Below are 20,668 nucleotides of genomic sequence, written 5' to 3'. Positions count from 1 at the left end.
AAATCCATCCCACCTGCCCAGTGGTGCAGCTTGTGCAGAAGCGTTGGGGGTCGGCAGCCAGCAGCTTCTTCTTCACACAGAGGCCCCCCTCCCAGCTGCCTGACTCTGCCCGCCTGAGCGTCCAACAGAGCATTGATATGGCTCTCGTGATTCACGGTGGTCTGAGCTCACTCTAACTGAGCAGGGCATTTGGGAAAGGAGGTTCAAAAACTCAACCACTTCTTCCTTCTGAATGTCTGCAGCAGCCCGATTTTCATCTGGCCTAGAACATTCTGCCAGGCTCTTCCATAACAGTGAAACCAAAGGCCCCACCCCCTGAGATGAGCTGGCAGGGCAGTGAGAGGCAACTTTTGCTGAGCCCTTTTGCACTCCGTCATCCACACGGTGCAGCATGCCTGACACCTGTGAAAGGAAAATAAGAGCTCAGGACCCCAGTTCACCGTGCCAAAAGGAAAACATGAGCAGAAACCTGAGGCATGCAAGAAGCTGCCTTTCATCTTGTTCCTAAGCAGACAGCTACAAATCAAGGTTCAACATCTCCACAGGTAGCTGCTCTGTGTTCACCTTATCTTATGCAAAGTGCTAACTTACTGAGCCCAAGATTAATACGTCATGGACTATTCCTCTGTTGGCTCCTTTTCTCTTGTCACATGTGAATTCTGTTATGTCACCATACCCTCCCTCTTGCCCCTCCAGCCTGCTTGTCCCATTTAAATACTCAAAAACCCTCAAAAGCATCTTTGGAAAAAGGCATAGACCAAACTCTTTCTATGATTCCATGTTTGTTTCTTCGAGGCGTGTTCTTAATATTGGCAAAACACACTCTTAAACTGATAGGGAGCTGTCTCAGATACTTTTCTGGTTTACACACCCAACCTGTCAGGTGCCACCTGGCCAGCTATATGGGGAAGAAGTAGTCTCTATTGCTGATGTCATAAGGCCTCCACGGGTCCCTGGCATCTGGTCGGCCATGGCTGAGGGTGGCGTCCATTTCAAGGCTGCTAGGGGACACTGATGGGAGATGAGAGGAACAAGTACTGGGGGGGGTCTAGGTCTCTCTGGGACCAGCCACCCCAAAGAACACAGCCAGTGCGTGCTGCAGGCTGATCTTGTCTTCTTTCACACCCTGCAACTTCCATGTCTTCTTTAACCCAGGAAGCTTGTTACATTTGCAGAATCTCTGGGGAGAATATTATCATCATATTTATTATTAGTAGGTGTTTGTGTGGAGGTGGTCTCAGCTGGAGGACTCCTGGAGTCTGCCCAAAGGGTGCCCTTGACCTCTGGGCTCCACTCACTTCACAAGCCTTGCCCCAGCTCCTCCTGGGCCTGAAGCTGTGTCTGGTGCCCCATGTCTTTCCAGGTGTTGTGAATGGCACAGTGATGTTGGAGATCCTTGGCCATCCACATCATGAACATCTTTGACTATTTAGCCAGGTATCAAAGTTCAAACCATAGTCTGCAGAAATACAAGTTCCAGGAGTGGGGGTCTTGCCAGGTGACGTTGAGCCAGCAGGGCTTTCTGGCCACAGCAATGACTGTGACGTTGACAGGTGAGTCGGACTGCAGGATTCCATAACACTTGGGTTTTGCTGAACTTGCTCCCAACACTGTTGGTGACACACAGGGACACTGTATAGAAAGAGTAATCTCCCTCTGGCACTGCCAACTGGCAGAGCTTCTGGGATTCCTGAGAATACTGGCATGGCTCCTGGAAGAGTTCTGCCTGACAGTTCTGAAACGTCGTCACCAATAGAACAGCTTTGACTCAGAACCTTGACTCCGAGGACTCTATTCACAATCAATGTCACTGAGAGGGCTCTTCCAGAAGCAGGAGAGCTGGGGCTCCCAGGAGAAACATCCACCAGCAAAGCACAGACCAGCTGGGCAGCCAGCCCCGCAGCAAGAATAGTTTCCAGAGTTGCAGAGCTGCACCGACCTCAGAAGCAGCCTCCTTTGCACGCCAGCTCATCTGCTGGGGCGTGAGCCTGTGCTGGGAGTCCTGTGCAACCAGTGGACAGTGGCATGATTTTCAGGTTCTCCCCCGGGCAGGTCAGGGGAATGCAGTATCCTGGTCAACACATCACTCACTACCTCCAGCGTAGGCTACCCTCCTGGGCCAGCACTGCCCGCAGTGTGGCCAGCAGAACTCAGCGGATGGCTGGCATGCTTCCTCCTTGGCTCACGCCCAGTGATCCCAGAGAGGTGGATGGACTGGTGGGAACCAGGAGGCAGAAGCGGGGTGACAGGTGGGCAGGCGGGCTTAGGACAGGGGGCAGCCCCCATGCGGCTCCCTCGGGCCCTGCCCAGCCTGGCTCGGTAGGTCTCAGTGCGATTTTCCACTCCCATAACTTGGAGCAGTGGCGGGTACTGACAATGTAGGAAAACATCTTGAAATTCACTTTGTAAGGTGACTTGACTAGACCAATTTGTTTTCCCATCAATAGTGAAAAAGAGGACCTGTTTCTTCCCAGTCTTGACCTATTAGTGAGATAGGAAATTTTGAATTTTTGCCGGTCTAACAGACATAATTTTAATTTGCATTCTTTTATAATGATATTCTAGTATTTTCTGAACAATCTAAGTTCTTCATTTAATGAAGCAGACGATTTTAAATGTTTTATGAGTTTGTAAAATTTGAGTCTTGTTTAAAGAGCTTTCTCATCCCCAAGCTGATACAGATAACTTCCATCATCATCTAATAGTTTATAATTTTGCCTTTTATAATTGCTTACAATACTTTTATACTTTTTTACCTTGCTTTTCAGTTAATGTTTCAGACTCCTCTCAATGTTCTCAACTCTTCAAACAAGTGTTCTTTCTGGAAAAGGTGTTATTCTATTTTAAAATTTATCAGTTTCCTGCCTGCAGTTGGGAATACCATGCCGGGTGCTCTGCCTGATAACGTCAATGTATATTATACTCTTTAGCACAGTTATAAGATCATTGCATAGCAAAGACATGCTTTGCCTTCTAATCTCATAACAAAATGATCTACACTCCACTCTGCCTTGAAAGTGTGACTTTTGGAATCCACTTTTCTCCTCCTTCCTTGGCGGATATAAGAAGATGCACTGAAATTAAATGAATAAAATGCCATGGTATGGCATTGCAAGCAGCGCTGGAAGGCTGTCACTGCAATTTGTAGTGCACCAGAGTGCAAGGCGAGGAGAACGCACATCTGGTGTTGGCCACGGCTGTTCAGCCATGTTGTTGCCATTGCCCTGGGAGGGCAGCCATGAACAGTACACAAGTGAATGAACAAGACTCTGTATGCCAATGAAACTTTACTTACCGACACGAAATTTGAATTCCACGTAATTCTCACATATCATAAAATGCTATTCTCATTTAGATTAAAAAAAAAAAACATTTGAAAATGCACAAGCGGTTCTTCGCTGGCGAGGATACAAAAGCAAGCAATGGTGCTATAGTTTGCCAGCCTCTGCTGCAGGATATCTTTTCCTACAAGAGATTTGTGTAATTATGCCAGCATCAATTATAAAGTACATTATGCTTTTTATACTAAGTGCAACTTCATTAATTCATTGGATAAAAATGTGTTCAGTGCCTGGCAAGCGACAAGGGACAGACCAGGCGTAGGGATATTGCAGGAGTGAGGCGCTCAGCTTGGCTGCCTTCACAAGGCTTTCAGTCCACGCTCAGTGCCATTTATGCATAAAGTTCCGGAAATAAATGATGTATCGTTGGACTTCCACTGAAAGTGGTGGGTAAAATCAACAAATAGCCATTTCCAAAGTGATACGTTAAGTATTGAGATAGAGGTATTTCTTTCTTCTTTCTTCTTTCTTTCTTTTCTTTCTTTCTTTCTTTTTCTTTCTTTCTTTCTTTCTTTCTTTCTTTCTTCTTTCTTTCTTTCTTTTTGGGACAGAGTCTGGCTCTGTTGCCCAGTGCAATGGCAAAACCTCAGCTCACTGCAACCTCTGCCTCCTGGGTTCAAGTGATTCTCCTGCCTCAGTCTCCCAAGTATCTCCCAAGTAGCTGGGATTACAGCGCCACCACACCTGGCTAATTTTTGTATTTTTGTAAAGACACGGTTTTACCACATTGGGCAGGCTGGTCTTGAACTCCTGACCTCAAGTGATCCACCCACCTCGGCCTCCCAAAGTGCTGGGATTACAGGCGTGAGCATGTTCAGATTATCTTAAGCACTGTCCTGCCTCCTGCTGCTCTCTAACCTCAACAAGCCACCTCGTTGCTGACAGATGGTGACAGAGCAGTTTGGATTACAGAACAAGTGGTAATCGAGGGCAGATTGTAGCAAGTAGAGTTGTGTATAGCAAGTACAATGAGTTGTATGGAACTCATTTTCAAAATAGCTCTCAGACTACTGATGAGAAAATGTACATCAATTTTGATACCTAAGAGTCACAAAATAATCAAATTATTTACAAATTTAAGCCACCTTATTATTTTAGTTAATCTGGAATGTCATATGGTTTGCTGAGGGTAAATATCAGCATTCCTACTGACTGTATGTTTGGAGTTTTTTCACTATGAAATTTGAGACATTCTTCCAAAGTGAATCCATGCATTTGTTATTATTTAGGATTAAAATGATGAAAGGCAGTGATTTCTTGGTGTAATTAGTCTGAGTAAATAATTGACAAAATAGCAAATATCTTGAAGGATATTAAGGAAAATGCCCTCCAAATTCTATTTTCATAATGGTTAAAATATTGGTAAAATGTAAGGACCTCCCAATAAGTGAGTTGTAAAGTTGAGACTCAAATGTTAAAACATTGCACAATCCTTAAGAATACCACAAATATGGCCGGGCGCGGTGGCTCAAGCCTGTAATCCTAGCACTTTGGGAGGCCGAGACAGGCGGATCGTGAGGTCAGGAGATCGAGACCATCCTGGCTAACACGGTGAAATCCCGTCTCTACTAAAAACTACAAAAAAACTAGCCGGGCGAGGTGGCGGCGCCTGTAGTCCCAGCTACCTGGGAGGCTGAGGCAGGAGAATAGCGTGAACCCAGGAGGCGGAGCTTGCAGTGAGCTGAGATCTGGCCACAGCACTCCAGCCTGGGTGACAGAGCGAGACTCTGTCTCAACAAAAAAAAAAAAAAAAAAAAAAGAATACCACAAATATTTTGAAAGAGATATATTTGAAGAATGATCTCCAAATCTAGCAATTCTCATAATTGTTTTACGTGGCTCTCTTTTCAGACTGAAGTTTATTAGACCCTCCTCTGGTCTAGTTATAAAGGCCATAAGCTTCTAGGAATACAGTGGACACAAATGAGTTGCAGGCATGGTGAGCTGGAAACAGCTGTCCCTTGCATACTGGAAATAGCTTGTGTGCATGCACTGTGCTTCTGAAGGGTCTTCCTGCCCCACAGTGGCCCACGTCCTGGGCTTTCCTTTATTGAATGGGCAATGCACGCTACCTTATGTGGAATTTGCACTGCCATTGGCTGTTCGTGGTGGAGATAAGAGGTTTAACAACAGGGCTGGGTGATCTGACCCTAGCATTTTTGTTCCCAATGTCTCAAACAGTTTTTGCATGTGCTGTGTTTACTAACTCCAATTTTATTTTGCCCAGATTATTTTCCTCTTAGTCTTTTCAATCCATCTGTGTTTTATGAGCAAGTGGTTTTTGTTTGTTTCTCCTTAACATTTGTCAAAGTGTGGGTTTGGTATCTGTGCAGTGTTTGATGTTTGAGAGCACCCTGGAACCCTTCGCTAACAATAAGAATTCACATGTTGATGAAGGTAAACCAGGTCACTAAGGAAGTGTTTTTGCATTTTGTGCTGATTTCAGCCAAGCTTCCTCTTGCCTTGCCGCTTTGCACACACAGCAAGCACACTATTGCTCAACGGCCTAGCAGGACCCAGTCATGCATTCTGTGATGGGCTCCTGTGCTTCATCTCTCTTTACCCCATAAGTCATTCTAGCCCATATGGTACTGGGGTGGCAGACTGGCCCAGCGGGGTGTGCCTCCTCATCCTGTCCCGAGAGTCCTCAGTCAGGGTGGGAAGGGTGGTCTTTAGAGAGCAAAGCCTTTCACTCCCTGTCCTGGGTAAAGAAAAGTAATTAATTTTCAACTAAATTAATTAGGCTGATTTTCTTATTGTGGTGTGCTACAATTAGAGGGCTGTCTCTTGTCTTAGAAAAGAAAGGAGACCAAAATTAATCATTCAGATTTAGAGTTATGTTCTTTGAACCCAGAGGATTCAACATTGCTTATGTAAGAGTCAGTTCTAGGAGGTTGTCAGACAGCATTAAACTGACCTACTTAACACACACACACACACACACACACACACCCCACATATATTTCCTTGTTATGAAAGGCAAGACTGGCTGGGCACGATGGACGCCTGTAATCCCAGCACTTTCGGAGATGGAGAAACCTTGTTTCTACTAAAAATACAAAAGTTAGTGGGACATGGTGAGGCAAGCCTTTAATCCTAGCTACTTGGGAGGCTAAGGCAACAGAATTGTTTGAACTCAGGAGGCAGAGGTTGCAGTGAGGTAAGATTGAGCTACTGCCCTCCAGCCTGGGCAACAGAGCAAGACTGCATCTCAAAAAAGGAAGAGAGAAAGAGAGAGAGAGGGAGGAAGGAAGGAAGAAAGAAGGAAGGGAGAGAGGGAGGGAGGAAGGAAGGAAGGAAGGAAGGAAGGAAGGAAGGAAGGAAGGAGAGACAAAGAAAGAAAAGTAGGGAAGGAAGGAGGGAGGGAAGGAAGGAAGGAAGGAAGAAAGAAGGAAGGGAGGGAGGGAGGGAAGGAGGGAGGGAGAAAGGAAGGAAGATAGGAGGGAAGGAAGGAAGGAAGGAAGGAAGGAAAGAAGGGAGGGAGGGCTCTTGGCATCATATGGGAAGTTTTTATAAATGTTCTGCCAACTTTCGTCTTGGGCTTACTGAGAAATTCTAAAGAGAGTGCTTGGATTAACTCACCTCTATTTTTGTGCGTACTGTGCAGTGTGTGCGAACAAGTTTAGATACCATGGGCTAGATGGAGTCTGTAATACTCATTAATTTTTTGCTTATAACTTCACTGAGTCCTATCACTGGTTCCTAAAATTATACCTGAGATACCAGGAGAAAAGCCCCAGAAGTTACCATTGTTCAACCCCACTGGCTCGTAGGTGAGAAAATGAGACCTAGAAAAGTTGAAGTCTTTATCCAGAGACACAGTTTGCAGTAAAACTCAAACTAGAGCCAGGTCTCCTGTGTTCCTGCATCTTTTCCATTACAGATATGATGTCAATGACTGTTTACACTTTGTATGGGCTCAACTCATACAACTATTCATTCCATATTCTTTTGGGAGCAAGAGGAAAGAGGGACTAGAGGGAATCTTGATAAATCCTAGAATCACCGCTGATTTTTTTTTTTCTCTTTTGAAACGGAATCTGGCTCTGTTGCTCAGGCTGGAGTGCAGCTGCGCGATCTCGGCTCACTGTGACCTCTGCCTCCTGGGTTCAAGCTATTCTACTGCCTCAGCATCCTGAGTAGCTGGGAGTACAGGCGGGTGCCACCACACCCAGTTAATTTTTTGCATTTTTAGTAGAGACGGGGTTTCACCATGTTAGCCAAGATGGTCTCAATCTCCTGACCTCATGATCTGCCTGCCTCGACCTCCAAAAGTGTTGGGATTACAGATGTGAGCCACCATGCCCGGCCTACCAATGGATCTTTTTCCAGGTCATCAGAGCTGTCTCTTCCCTTCCCCAACCCTGACTGCCCTCCTGTGCCCCTGTAGACTTCTACAAGGTTATTTCTACATGAAATTCATGTAGATGAAACTGATGGTCAAACTTAAAACAATGCTTATGTCAAGATGGCAGCAGTCCTCTCCTGCAGTTTGGTTTTTATCTTGATGAGTAAGGACATCTCTCTACTAGCCAGCAGGGTGCATCTGCTACTTGCTGGGGATGGATTGCTTGGCCTGAGATGTGAAGATGAAATCAGAAGGAAAAAAACATGGAGACACCGAGACTAAACTGAAGACCCCAACAGCAGTTTCAGGAGTCCACAACCATCCCGTTTGGATCTGTAACCAGCTCAAGTTGACAGATGCCTCCAGTTGGACCTGATTCTTTTCCAGCGAAGAAAATGTCTACAGATCACATTTGTCCTATTGGAACTCACTGCTGTGGAGGGGGCTGTGGTCCAGCCCTGATTCAGCTTTGTGGTGGAAAGAAACCTGTCCCTCTGCCCTCATTTTCTCTCACCCATCACCAGAGGGACAGTGGTCAGCCTTTGTCATGGAGCCACAGAGAAGGGGTCAGGTCGGCCTGGTCTCACAGAGGAGCATCTGGAACCAGCCTTTGGGCTTTCTCATGCGGAAGTCCGGCCGCATGCAATTACTTTTTATTACTTGTCAAAACCTCTGGAAGGCCAGTGGTTCCTTCTCTTTGTCTGTAGCTTTTTTGTTTTGAAATAATTTCAAATTTACAAAAGGGTTACAAAGTAGTGCTGAGAATTTCTGGTCCTTCCCCAGGCTCCCTCTAAAGTCAACATCTCACAAAACCATGGTGTACTCATCCTTGGTACAACACAATTCACTAAACTACAGACTATTCAGATTTCACCAGATTTTCACTCTGGCCTTTTCCTCTTCCAGGTTCCCACCCAGAATACTACACCATATTTAGTCGTCACGTCTCTTTAGTCACTTGGAATTGGTGACAGTCCCTCAGGGTTTGTTATGACCTTGATACTTTTGAATAATACTCATCAAGTATTTTGTAGACTTTCCCTCATATTGGGGTTGTCTATTGTTTTCTCCTGGTGCCACAGAAGTTGTGGATCTTGAGGAAGAATTCCACAGGGGGTTGTGTCTGCCTCATTTCATCGTAGATGGGGGGGGGAGAGTGATATCAACCACCTGTGATGTTAATGTCATGTTCACCCCTTCACTTGTTTGCCTGTTCACCCTCATAACTTGGTTAAGGTGGTGTCAGCCAGTTTTCTCCACTGAAAAGTCACTATTTTTCCCTTACCATGCTTTGTTCCTCAGGAGAGGGCAACTAAGTTTCAGTTCCAGGAAAGAAGAACGCTAAAGTATTTGTGGAAATAGTTTTAAGCTACCACAGTAATTGGGAAATATTTGGGGGTAAATGTTTTGAGACTATGGAAATATCAAGCATTCATCAGTGGGTCTTGCCTGCAGCAGTTATTGCTGTGGAATTCTCATGGTGATTTCCATTTCTCTCAGTCTTCTTGCATTTATTAATTGGAATCATTCAATAGGAAAAATGTGTTTCTTCTCTCCCATCTTATTTATGTAGTCATTTATTTATATCAACATGAACTCATGGCTATTTATTTTATTCTTTAGGTTACAATCAAATACAATAGTCATTTCTTTTTCTTACTAAAGTTGTTGCAGCCATGACCATTGGTAGCTCCTTCAGCTTTGTTCCTTTTGAAATACTCTTATGACCACCTTCAACCTCCAATTGTTTTTAAATCACTTTCTCACTTTCTGGCACAATAAGGTACTCCAAGTGCACCTTCTGTTTTCCCTTCCCCAGCCCTAGCATCAGGCATTGTCTGTGGAGTCCTGGTTCTTTTTATTGGAGAATGATTTTAGACACCAAATTCTAGGTGCTGGTGTGTGCTTATTGCTACTAGGATGTCACAGTTTCTAGGTCCTCTCAGTAGGCAGGAATAGAAAAAAAAGTGTGTGTATGTTAACCCATGTGTAAACATACATATGTATTTATTTCTGCATATTCATCTGTGGACACATTAAAATAAATAGAATTCATATTGATATCTCCAACTGCAAACCAGAAGAATAGAGTCTATTCTAGCATTTTTTTCCCCTCTTGCTTGCTTGTAACTTCTTTTTCTGTGGGTGAGAATCCTGGGTCTCATCATCTATCATTTATTTACTGATCTGTTTAATTCTAGTACACAGGTAAAGTTGTTTCAGAATTGCTAATCTCTACTCCCGTGAGAAACAAATGTATTCACTACAGTACAGTCCTTATGTAATTAAAACCTCTTGTCTTTAGCCTCACAGTATCCAGTCAACATAGACCCTTTAAAAATAATAACCTCCAAATAACCTCCTCATTCTACCACCCTATCTTCCCATTCTTAATTCCCTTTAACTTGCTCAATGTTTTTCATTAAAGTTACCACCTTTTAGTGTACTGTGTACATTTTGCATAGATATTAAACTCTATCTCCCTGACTAGGATGCAGACAGGGGTCTTTGTGGGAACATCATGGTTCTCAACACACATTCATTAAATCAAGTGACCATGGGTAACTGAGGGTGAATATCCATGTAAATTCAGAAGTGGATTCCCGAAGGAGACTTTAATACTTCCACAAGTAATCTGGAGAACCGGTCAGAATTTCTCTGTTTTACTTATTTGCAGCATATCAGCTTCTTCAAGGCAAGCCTCCTCAACTCCACTGAAGCCCCATGGAAACCTGCTGACCTCTCATCGCTGTGAAATCACCTGAGGCACTAGCTCCCCATCTGGGCTGTACAGCAGAGCCTGGTACCTGGGATCTGTTTCCGGGAATCCAATTAATCTGGGGTAGGGACTAAACATTAGGTTTTCAAAAATTGTGGTAAAATAAACATAACATAAAATTTGCCATTTTAACTATTTTTAGGTGCGCAGTTCAGTGCCTTTAAGTGCATTCATATTGGTGTGAAACTGTCACCACAATCCGTCTCTGGAGCAATTTTTATCTTGCAAAACTAAACTCTATACACATTGGAAAGTCTATACCCATGAAACCACAAATTCTGATCTTCCTTTCCCCCTAGACCCTGGCAACCTCCATTATACCTTCTGTCTCTGTAAATTTGATTACTTTAGGTATCTCATGAGTAAAATCACACAATATTTGTCTCTTGGTGACTGGTTTATTTCATTTAGCATGATGTCCTCAAGGATCATCCATGTTGTAGGATGTGTCAGCATTTCCTTCCTTTTTAAGGTTGACTAACTTTTCATTGTACGGACAGACCACGTTTTGTTTATCCATTCATTGATCTATGGACACCTGAGTCATATTCACCTTTTGTTCATTGTAAATAATGCTGCTATGAACATGGGTGTACAAATATTTGTTCAAGTCCCTGCTTTCAATTATTTAGGGCAGGCTGGGCACAGTGGCTCACGCCTGTAATCCCAGCATTTTGGGAGGCCAAAGCAGGCAGATCACCTGAGTTCAGGAGTTTGAGACCAGCCTGACCAATGGTGGTGAAACCCCATCTCTACTAAAAATACGAAAATTAGCCAGGCGTGGTGGTGGGTGCCTATAACCCCAGCTACTCGAGAGGCTGAGGCAGGAGAATCACTAGAACCTGGGAAGCAGAGGTTGCAGTGGGCCAAGATAGTGCCATTGTGCTCCAGCCTGGGCGACATGTGCAAAACTCCGTCTCAAAAAAAAAAAATTATTTAGGACAATACCTAGAGGTAAGATTACCTAAACATTGGGAATTTTAGGTGGCTTTCTAGGTGGTTCTGATGTATCACCAAGACTGTAAGCCCATGTCCTAATGTTTTCATCACACTGCTAATGAGGGAGGTTGCTGGAATTACAAGGCTTAACGCCACTCCATTCATATTTTTGGAATGGATGAATTCACAATGAAGGGTTCATGGGTGCCATACAAAAAAATTCAGATTCTTTTTTTTTTTTTTTTTTGAGATGGAGCCTCTCTCTGTCGCCCAGGCTGGAGTGCAGTGGCGAAATCTCGGCTCACCGCAAGCTCCGCCTCCCAGGTTCACTCCGTTCTCCTGCTTCAACCTCCCAAGTAGCTGGGACTACAGGCGCTGGCCGCGGCGCCTGGCTAGTTTTTTGTATTTTTAGTAGAGACGGGGTTTCACCGTGTTAGCCAGGATGGTCTCCATCTCCCGACATCGTGATCTGCCTGCCTCGGCCTCCCAAAGTGCTGGGACTACAGGCGCTCGCCATGGCGCTTGGCTAGTTTTTTGTATTTTTAGTAGAGACAGGGTTTCACCATGTTAGCCAGGATGGTCTTCATGTCCTGACCTTGTGATCTGCCCGCCTTGGCCTCCCAAAGTGCTGGTATTACAGGTGTGAGCCACCGCGCCTGGCCAGATTCATTTTTTAAGAAAAAAGTGGAGTTGAATGTTTAAACTGAAGGAGTTTTGACAATGAGGTCTCAGAAAGCAGTCATACTATCAGTGTGTCGCCTGCAGCCCCAAAAGCAAAGTTTGGTTTTAGCTTAACTCCCATCTCAAAGTCTAAGTCAATTGCTAGCTTAGCTAGCATATACTCTGATGGGATGAGAAAAGGAAAATGCAAGTTGTAAGATGTGACTCTAACTTATTCAGACCATTTTTTAAATGCTGAATGTAAGTTCATCACAGTTTAGCAAGTTTCTTCCCAAAATATTTCTAAGAATGCCTTTGCAATGAAAACTTATTGGGTAAGATCTTTTGTCTTCAGATAAACATCAGTTTATTTCTTTTAAACTCCAACTGCCAAAAGAAAAAAACAGAATAAAAAGAAAAGGAAAGCGAGATATGTATTTCCCCCTCTGTCTAGACATCCTGCTTCCCCCAGGCTTCTGGTAGAAGGGATAAACTCCAAGCGCCTGAAAAACATCGCCCTGGAGGGGAGAGGAACATTTTAGCAGGTCTCCTGCCACCATCTTCAAGGTGCTAGGTTTCCACAGCAGTCGTAAAACACAGCTTGCCCTGAGCTGCGAGCAAGGGGCTACAGAAGTAGCTGCTTAGCTGCTCACCTGGATGCTGTCTTGCCTGACAACCCAGCCCAGGGGAGCTGGCCAAAGTCAGGCACCAGCTGCATTCTCTGGAAAGCAGGCTTCCCTTCCAGAATCTCAGGCCAGATAGATGGTCCTAGTTCTTAGGAGTAAGCCCTGGGAAGTTGCACCATGGACCAGCAGCACAGGACCAGGGAGGGAGCTTCTGCCTAAATGACCGTGGTCTGTTCATGGCTCCAAGCCCAACTGACTCCACCATACCACCAGGAGAGGGATGACTTCCCTGGAAGTGAAGGGGAGGGAGTGGCAGCTCCTGCAGTATGTCCGTGCTGGACGGCTGCCGGCCCACCAAGAGGAGGATGGGACATGTATTAAATCTTTGTGGCTCCTGCTCCCAGGAGTCAAGGTCATTGTTCAGTGGAATGAGGGCCAGTGTGTTGTGACAACTGGGCCTGCGTCCCCAGCTGTGCGGGGCTGGGGTGGGGGAGGGACTGAAGCCACCACCCGGGGCAGTCACTTTTTCTGACAGTGTTGGCAACAGAGGGTCTTCAGTTAATTAGATGGGCTCTTGTCCCTGCACCCCAGTGACCCTTCATCTCAGGCTATCACCCAGCCATTCGTTCCCATTTTTGTCTGTTCAGCTCACTCATATTTGCTTTTCCTTCAAATACTAAGACAGGTGATGCAGCACTAGTTGACAATTCCCCATACAGTCCTAGCTAAGAATTCCCTGGCCTCCTTCATGTACTCACACCTCTCATATGTCTCTCTCTCTCTCTCTCTCACACACACACACACACATACACACACACACACTCTCACACAGCACTACCTCCTGATGTCTTCGGAGTTTTGGACTCTTTTCTAACTACCTGCATGATAGAACATTATGGCAAGAAAGTAAGTAAGGCAGGTACCCCAGTCCCTCTTCTTTATCCATAAGCAGTCCACTAGCACTCCCAGTTCCTCGCTCTGGGACCTCCTGTGGTCCCACTGGCCCTTCAGGGGCTGGCTGAGTACATGTGGTGTGCTGGCCCACCACTTCCCTTCCATAGAGCTGAGAAGCAGCCACGCCACAGGCTAAGGTAAGGATCTACACCCTGACTCAACGAAGATGACTCCTCCCTCCGTTTCACTGTATCCACCGTTAACACTGATGCCAGAGGGACAGAGGTGGTCGCCCTGACTTTCTAAGGGACAGATGAAAGGACAAAGAAGGAAGGAGGAAAGAGACAAATATTTATTGTCCACCTAATACAATATTTTTCCATTTTTTGGGTCTACAACCCCAAATAAGAAATACATTTGTGTCTGAGATACAACAGAAACAAAAGTGTCATGAAAAGCTTACCCTCACTATGTATGATAAAGAAAAACTATAACAAAGTTAACATCAAATATGACTCAGAAGATTTAAATAGAAACCTCCAGTAAATCATTTAGAATCAACAACAACAACAAATCAATTCAAACCATCACTTACTGGATTGATTTTCCTTTCCACTAATGGATGACAACCCACATTCTCAAAACTGCAGCATCAGCCTGGGCCAGATGCTACCTGCAGCACGTCTCATTTAACATCTGCAAAATGTATTTGAAAGCGGTATTAATAGCTCCATTTTACAGATGAAGAAACTAAAAGCCCAGTCAGTGTAAGTGACTTGGAGAAACACTTCACCTAATAAAAGCCAATTTGGCGTATAGTGCCATGTCATTCTTGTCCCCCTCTCAACTTCCAAGGCAGTGGGCATGTCACCTGCTTGGGGTGGGGTCGTGGGGCAGGGTGGCGGGTAGCAGGAGCTTCTGACATAAGTAAGGGAAAAGGCCAGGTTCACTTGGAAGCAGCCAAGAAGCATTGCAGAACAAGGCGGTCCCCTCTTTCAAGTCTTGGTTTTCTGTCCAGCTAATGTGGATGTGCTGTGTTCCCAGAGCTAAACCAAAGCCTGTGCCTGAGAATGGCCTGCAGCCTCTGCAACAGCTTCTGCAGGACTCCGTGCTACAGGGTTGGTGATGAAAGTCTCACCAATCCAACCTGGAGCACTGATTCTGCAACGATTTCTTCAGTAACTATTTGGGTTTTTTTGTTTGTTTTCTGTGTGTGTGTGTGTGTGTGTGTGTGTGTGTGTTTTCCTTTGCTCCCCTTTTCTAAATAGCAAGATCCATAGCACTGTAGGTTTAATCTTGTTTTATTAACAAAAGGAATATTCCCAAATTCAAGACGGAGCTGAAGTTAGTCCTTTATTTCTCTCCAGAATTTCTCTTCTAAGAGTCTCGCAGGGGCAGGTGCTGGTCCTGCTCCTGAGTGTGGAAAATAACCTTCACCACCAGATGTTCTCGTTCTGGGATTTAATACAATGTTTCAATCTGAAACAAGGTTGAGGAGTGAAGCTGAAATGATTTGCAGAGTCCCTTTCCTTCCACAGCCCCTCCAAAAATTCCACTTGGATCACATGTTGTGTCCAAAAATACACTGGGCCTAAGAAATCAGGGTGGAGAGGAGGAAATCACACGCTTCTGGTCCGTATGCGGATAATGAGCTTGTTCGGTGTTTCTCAAACCTCAGTTGTCTGGGAATCCTCTGAGAGGTTTGCTCCAACACAGCTTGAGGGACCTACCCGAGCTGCCCACCCACCAGGCGTGCAGTGGCTGGAATTCACATATCTGACAAGTTTCCTGGGGCTGCTCCCCATCTGGGGGCCCACTTGGAGAACCATAGATCTAGTGGGGAGTTTTCCCCTCATGAAATGACTTGAGACTGATCTGAAGCTGAGCCTGGGGCTCTAGGCACTCCTGCAAGGTTAGGGGATCACTGTGGGCCATGGCCAACCTGTGTGGAACTGTGCTTCTGCAGCTAACCTTGCCTTCTCCCGGGCTTGTTCCCTCCCAGAAGCTGGAAGTCAGTGATTGACAGGTCCAAGTGCACCCCCACCCTTGTCGAGGCCAGCCCATCTGTTGGAGCATATGCTCTGAAACCCACAGGCTTCTACCAGGAGCTCATTATCTACAAATTACTAAGCTAGCAGCCGTGAACAGCTCCTCTCTGCCCGCGACAGTAAACCGCGCCGGCTGCCGCTCTGTCGCTGCTGAGACACAAGTCTGACAGGTGCTACCCAGCACCTGCCCCAAGGTCTTCCTCCCCAGCTCTGTCCCACTGCCTGTGGACACTCGCAGAGAAGTGTTGCACAAAGACAATTCTGATCTTAGTAAACTCTCAGGAAATTTGGCACTGACACCTCTCTCTGTTTTGGTAGCAATTATTACTGACAGTGAGGACTACATTCTGCACACTGTTGGTTTTCTTATGTGGAGCCTGTTTAACATTGAACAGGGATGTCTCAGAAAAAGTCAAACCTGCAGATGACCTCCAACCCTTGGATAGGTGTGAGCTCCCCAGGGGGCTGTGACTCAGGATGCTGCCGCCTCGCTGAGTCAGAGGACGTCCTGGAGCAGCCCTGGGGAAGGCAGCAGTTGCTCGGCCGGTGAGCTTGGGGTACACCTGTCCACCTTTCTGCCCTTTGCTTGAGTTTGTTTGCTGGAGTTAGGTCACACAAACACCATTATTATTAATATATTATTATTGTTTGAATGTGTAGGAAAGAAACTGAACAAGAGGGGAAGAAAACTATCTTTTTCTGTTCAACATGCAAACAAGTTCAGTGTGATTAGTTCAAAAGAACTCACATGGTTTACAAACTGGCCTGTGTGTGCACTGGGGCCACACAGTTACCTACACCCCAGGAAACACCTTAGAGGAGAGAAATTCTCCTGCACCTCATTTTATATCAACCATGGCTCCAAGCAGGTCCAGTGCCTTCCAGATGATTGCTTTTCCCTGGTTGAGCAGGGAAGAGGGCATGGTCTGCGCTTGAGAGTTGTGTGGTTGAAGATAGCGCCTTGGAGGAGATGCGAATCCCTCCAGCGATGCATACCCAGGTAGTTTTTCCAGAAGTCTAGATGCCTTGTTGGTCTCCTGAACTTGAAGTTATGGGAACTGTTCTTTGGCTCCTGACGGGGTGGAGCAGTTGAGTAACCACAGTTCTGTAGACAGGTGTCTGTCTTGAAAAGAAACCCTGGCGGCAGACCTGAATGTCTTGGCATGCCTGGCAGCCCCTCAGAGGGCGACGAGAAGTCAAGAGCTGCCTTTCTGGGAGAACAAGTTATCTTTAGTGATAAATAGTGTCTAGAGTCTAACAAACGCGTTCAGTGTATCTATATGTGTCCAAGCCAAGGCATCTCACCTGCAGCCTGACCCTGGAGTAAGAGGAAACCAGATATGTATAGATTGTGACACAAATAAGTAAGGAAAAAGGTCAGGTTCACTAGGGAGCAGCCCAGAAGCATTGCAGAGTAAGGCGGTCCCCTCTTTCAAGCCCTGGTTTTGTGTCCAGCTAATGGGGACGTGCTGTGTCCCCAGGGCTAAACCAAAGGAACACTGGCACCAGCAGGCTTGTTCCGAGGTGAAGGGTAACATTGGTACAATGTGCCCAGGCCCAGAATGTGGGTGAACGAGCACAGCGCTTGCTGTCTCCCAGGCTCCAAAATAAACAAATGCACACCAGGGATGGAACCGAGAGGCCACCCAGGGCAAATTTCTCAGTGTTCCTATTAGAATAGTTAAGTGTTGACACCCCAGCTCTGCAGAGCTGCCACGGCTTATGCTGTCTCACTTTCCACAAGGCCAATGGGCCAAGCCAGCAGCCAGGAGCCTGCAGAATAACTCCTGCAAGACTGGGCGATGGCGTGGGGGGCCGTTGGCATAGGGCGCTGGCGGGGGGTGGGCGCCCATGCACTGTGCCTTCCAACTGGCAGAAATGCCAGATTCCCTGCGTTGCAGGCTGAGCTCTGAGGGGCTATTGGAAGGCGAGGAGGAAAGAGCAGGCTTCAGCCCAGATGAGGGGATGCTGGAGCAGCAGTGGTTCCCAGAAAACACTGTCCATGCCAGCAGCATCAGCAGACACCACACCCATGGCTTTAGCTTACAAAGTCTTCCCAGACACATGATCTCACTTAATTCTCCTAATGCTCTTGGGATACGTAAGGCAATGTGGCCATTTTATAGAGGAGGAAGTGGGGCTCCCAGAAATCCATATAGCAGTAAGCAAAGTGTGCTCTGGGGCACTGTAACCCCTCCAGACCACAAGGGCACCTAGGCGTTTGTGTGTGTCCTTCCTTTCTTCCGACACCTTGTTTGTCTGTAAACTAAATCGCATTTCTATCTGGAAGAACTTCATTATCAACCTCTCCCAGAACCTTCTTATCAGATGCCCCAGGCTAAAGGATTGGGGCCAGATTTTTCCATTGTCCTTTCCAAAGAAGTGATACCAGCACAGTAATAATTACCCCCACCACCAGCAGAGAGGCCACATCAGGGCCGCTGGCAGTGGAACCCTGAAAGAGTGGGGCTGCACGTTCACCTGTCCACAGGTGAGAGGGGAGAGCGGTGCCACTTACTCAGCTGGCTTTCCCCAATCAATGGGAGTTCATAAAAACAGACTTAAAAGGCAACGCACATTGCTTTCTCGCTGGCCAGTGACAATGACAGAAAGCACAGGAGTTTAGAGGAGAAAGGCCCTCAAGCCCTGCAAGGAGCTTCCACAGAAACACACTCGGCCCAGCTCCTCTTCATTTGATGGTGACCCAGATGGGAAGTTTGGAAGTGAAAGGCTAGGCGGCGATGATGCTAGGCAACTGCTGCTGCCCAGGGCTCGGGCCTCTGTGTGCTGTTGCTGAGAAGCATGGGCCCTGGTCTCCAGGGGCCGGACTCACTGAGGGCTGAGCCTGCTGTTCTCACTTGAGTGCCCAGGCCGGGCAGGCACTGCTTCCTAAGCCAGCAGCTCCTCTCCTCCCAGTGGCGTCTGGGGGGCAAGCACTCCCCAGAACACCTGTGCTTCACACACACACATACCACATCACACACAGCACACACTACATTACACCACATATCACACACACTCCACATACCCCACATCACACCATACACCACACACCCCACATCAGACCACACGCCACACTCACGCACCACATCACACCCCACACCCCACATACACGCACCACACACGCCACAGCACACCACACACTCCACATACATGAACCACACACACCACATCACACATATCATATCACACCACACCCCCCCGTATGTGCACCACACACACATCACACCACTCACCACACACACACCACATCACAGCACACACCACATACACACCCTATACCCCACACACCACACACACATCACATACCATCATACACCACACCATACCACACACACATAACACACCACACACACACACACCACACCACACATAACACACCACACCCTGTTGTATGCAAGCATGCATGTGTATGTACACCACACACATACTTGGCATACACACATACACTTGTATGTGGTGTATACATACTTGCACACAACACAAACCAAACACATGATGTCACACACATGCACCACAGACATACACCACATACATGAACCATATACCACACAAACAACACACACCACACACATCAAACACATCATACCATACATATAGGTACCACACACACCAAAACACACAGCACACACACACGACATACTGCACTACACACATACACACACAACACACACAACACACCACACACCACTAATCACTCATTTAAAGAGAAGCATTTCAACTGTGAGTTTCCACTGCCACCTACGGGCTCCAATGTGGGAGAGCTAGTTCAAAGGAAAACAACCTCAGACCGAGACTGTCTGACTTTGAATGTGGCCCAACACAAATTCATAAAGTGTCTTTAAACTTTACGAAATTCTTTTGCGATTTTTTTGTGTAACTCATCAGCTGTCGTTAGTGTTAGTGTATTTTATGTGTGCCCCAAGAAAATTCTTCAAATGTGGTCCAGGGAAGCCAAAAGATTGTACACCCCTGCTTTAGATCTTAAAATAAATATGATCCGGGTCAAAGAACAACTGCGTATTTTTCTTTCTTTTTTTTTTTTTTTTTTTTAGACAGAGTCTTGCTCTGTCGCCCAGGCTGGAGTGCAGTGGCCGGATCTCAGCTCACTGCAAGCTCCACCTCCCAGGTTTACGTCATTCTCCTGCCTCAGTCTCCCAAGTAGCTGGGACTACAGGTGCCTGCCACCTCGCCCGGCTAGTTTTTTGTATTTTTTAGTAGAGACGGGGTTTCACCGTGTTAGCCAGGATGGTCTTGATCTCCTGACCTCGTGATCCGCCCGTCTCGGCCTCCCAAAGTGCTGGGATTACAGGCTTGAGCCACCGCGCCTGGCCTAACTGCGTATTTTTCAAGCTCAAGGGCCCATGAGGATTCAATGAGGGGAAGGAGATGTGTGTAATTTGGATAAGAAACTCATCATCTTAATAGAATCCTCTTTCCACTTTTTTGAGCTCCAGAGATCACACAAGTGTGTGTAATATATGTGCATGCGTGTTTGCAGGTTTATATGTGGACATGTGGGTATGCGTGCACACGTGCATGTTTGAGAGATGGTGTGTGTTTTGAGTGTGCACATCTTTGCACATCTTTCGGAGCAAGGTGGGCAGCAACGGGTGTTCCCTGAGAAGGCACTGTTGTAGTAAGAATCCCACAAAGGAAATATTCAGAAGTCAAGGGTGGAGGGAAGAGGGCCGAGGGGAGGGCTGGGCAACTTGAAGCTACACTTACTCATCTGGTTCTCCAGACAAGTGGCCTGTTCTGCTGGGGCTGCTTAGATCCATCTGCAGGCCAGTGCTGCCCTCCACAGGGCAACTGATCAACTTTCATGGACTTCCAGATCAAAACTGACCAATTAGTATAAAACTCTCTGAAAGGCCTGCCCATCAGTTCTTTTAAATGCTCTCAGAATGATTGCATTGTCCAGCCAGAGTTGAGGCCCAAGGTCTATAACAGGGGTCAACCAATGTTTTTGCATAAAAGCTCCGATAGCAAATATTTTCAGGTTTGTAGGCCATATGGTCTCCATCACAACT

At 46.3% G+C, this 20,668-nt stretch overlaps 1 pseudogene; it reads right to left on the bottom strand.

The window, feature by feature from the left end:
• Nucleotides 1-898: 898 nt before the first annotated feature.
• LOC117099459 lies at nt 899-17,650 on the bottom strand (annotated as a pseudogene).
• Nucleotides 17,651-20,668: the final 3,018 nt, after the last annotated feature.

Source organism: Trachypithecus francoisi, unplaced genomic scaffold, assembly GCF_009764315.1.
Source record: "Trachypithecus francoisi isolate TF-2019V2 unplaced genomic scaffold, Tfra_2.0 Lachesis_group16, whole genome shotgun sequence".
NCBI classification, from domain to species: Eukaryota; Metazoa; Chordata; class Mammalia; order Primates; family Cercopithecidae; genus Trachypithecus; species Trachypithecus francoisi.
The sequence above is the reverse complement of the archived record's forward strand: the minus strand, read 5'-3'. Positions and strand labels throughout refer to the sequence as shown.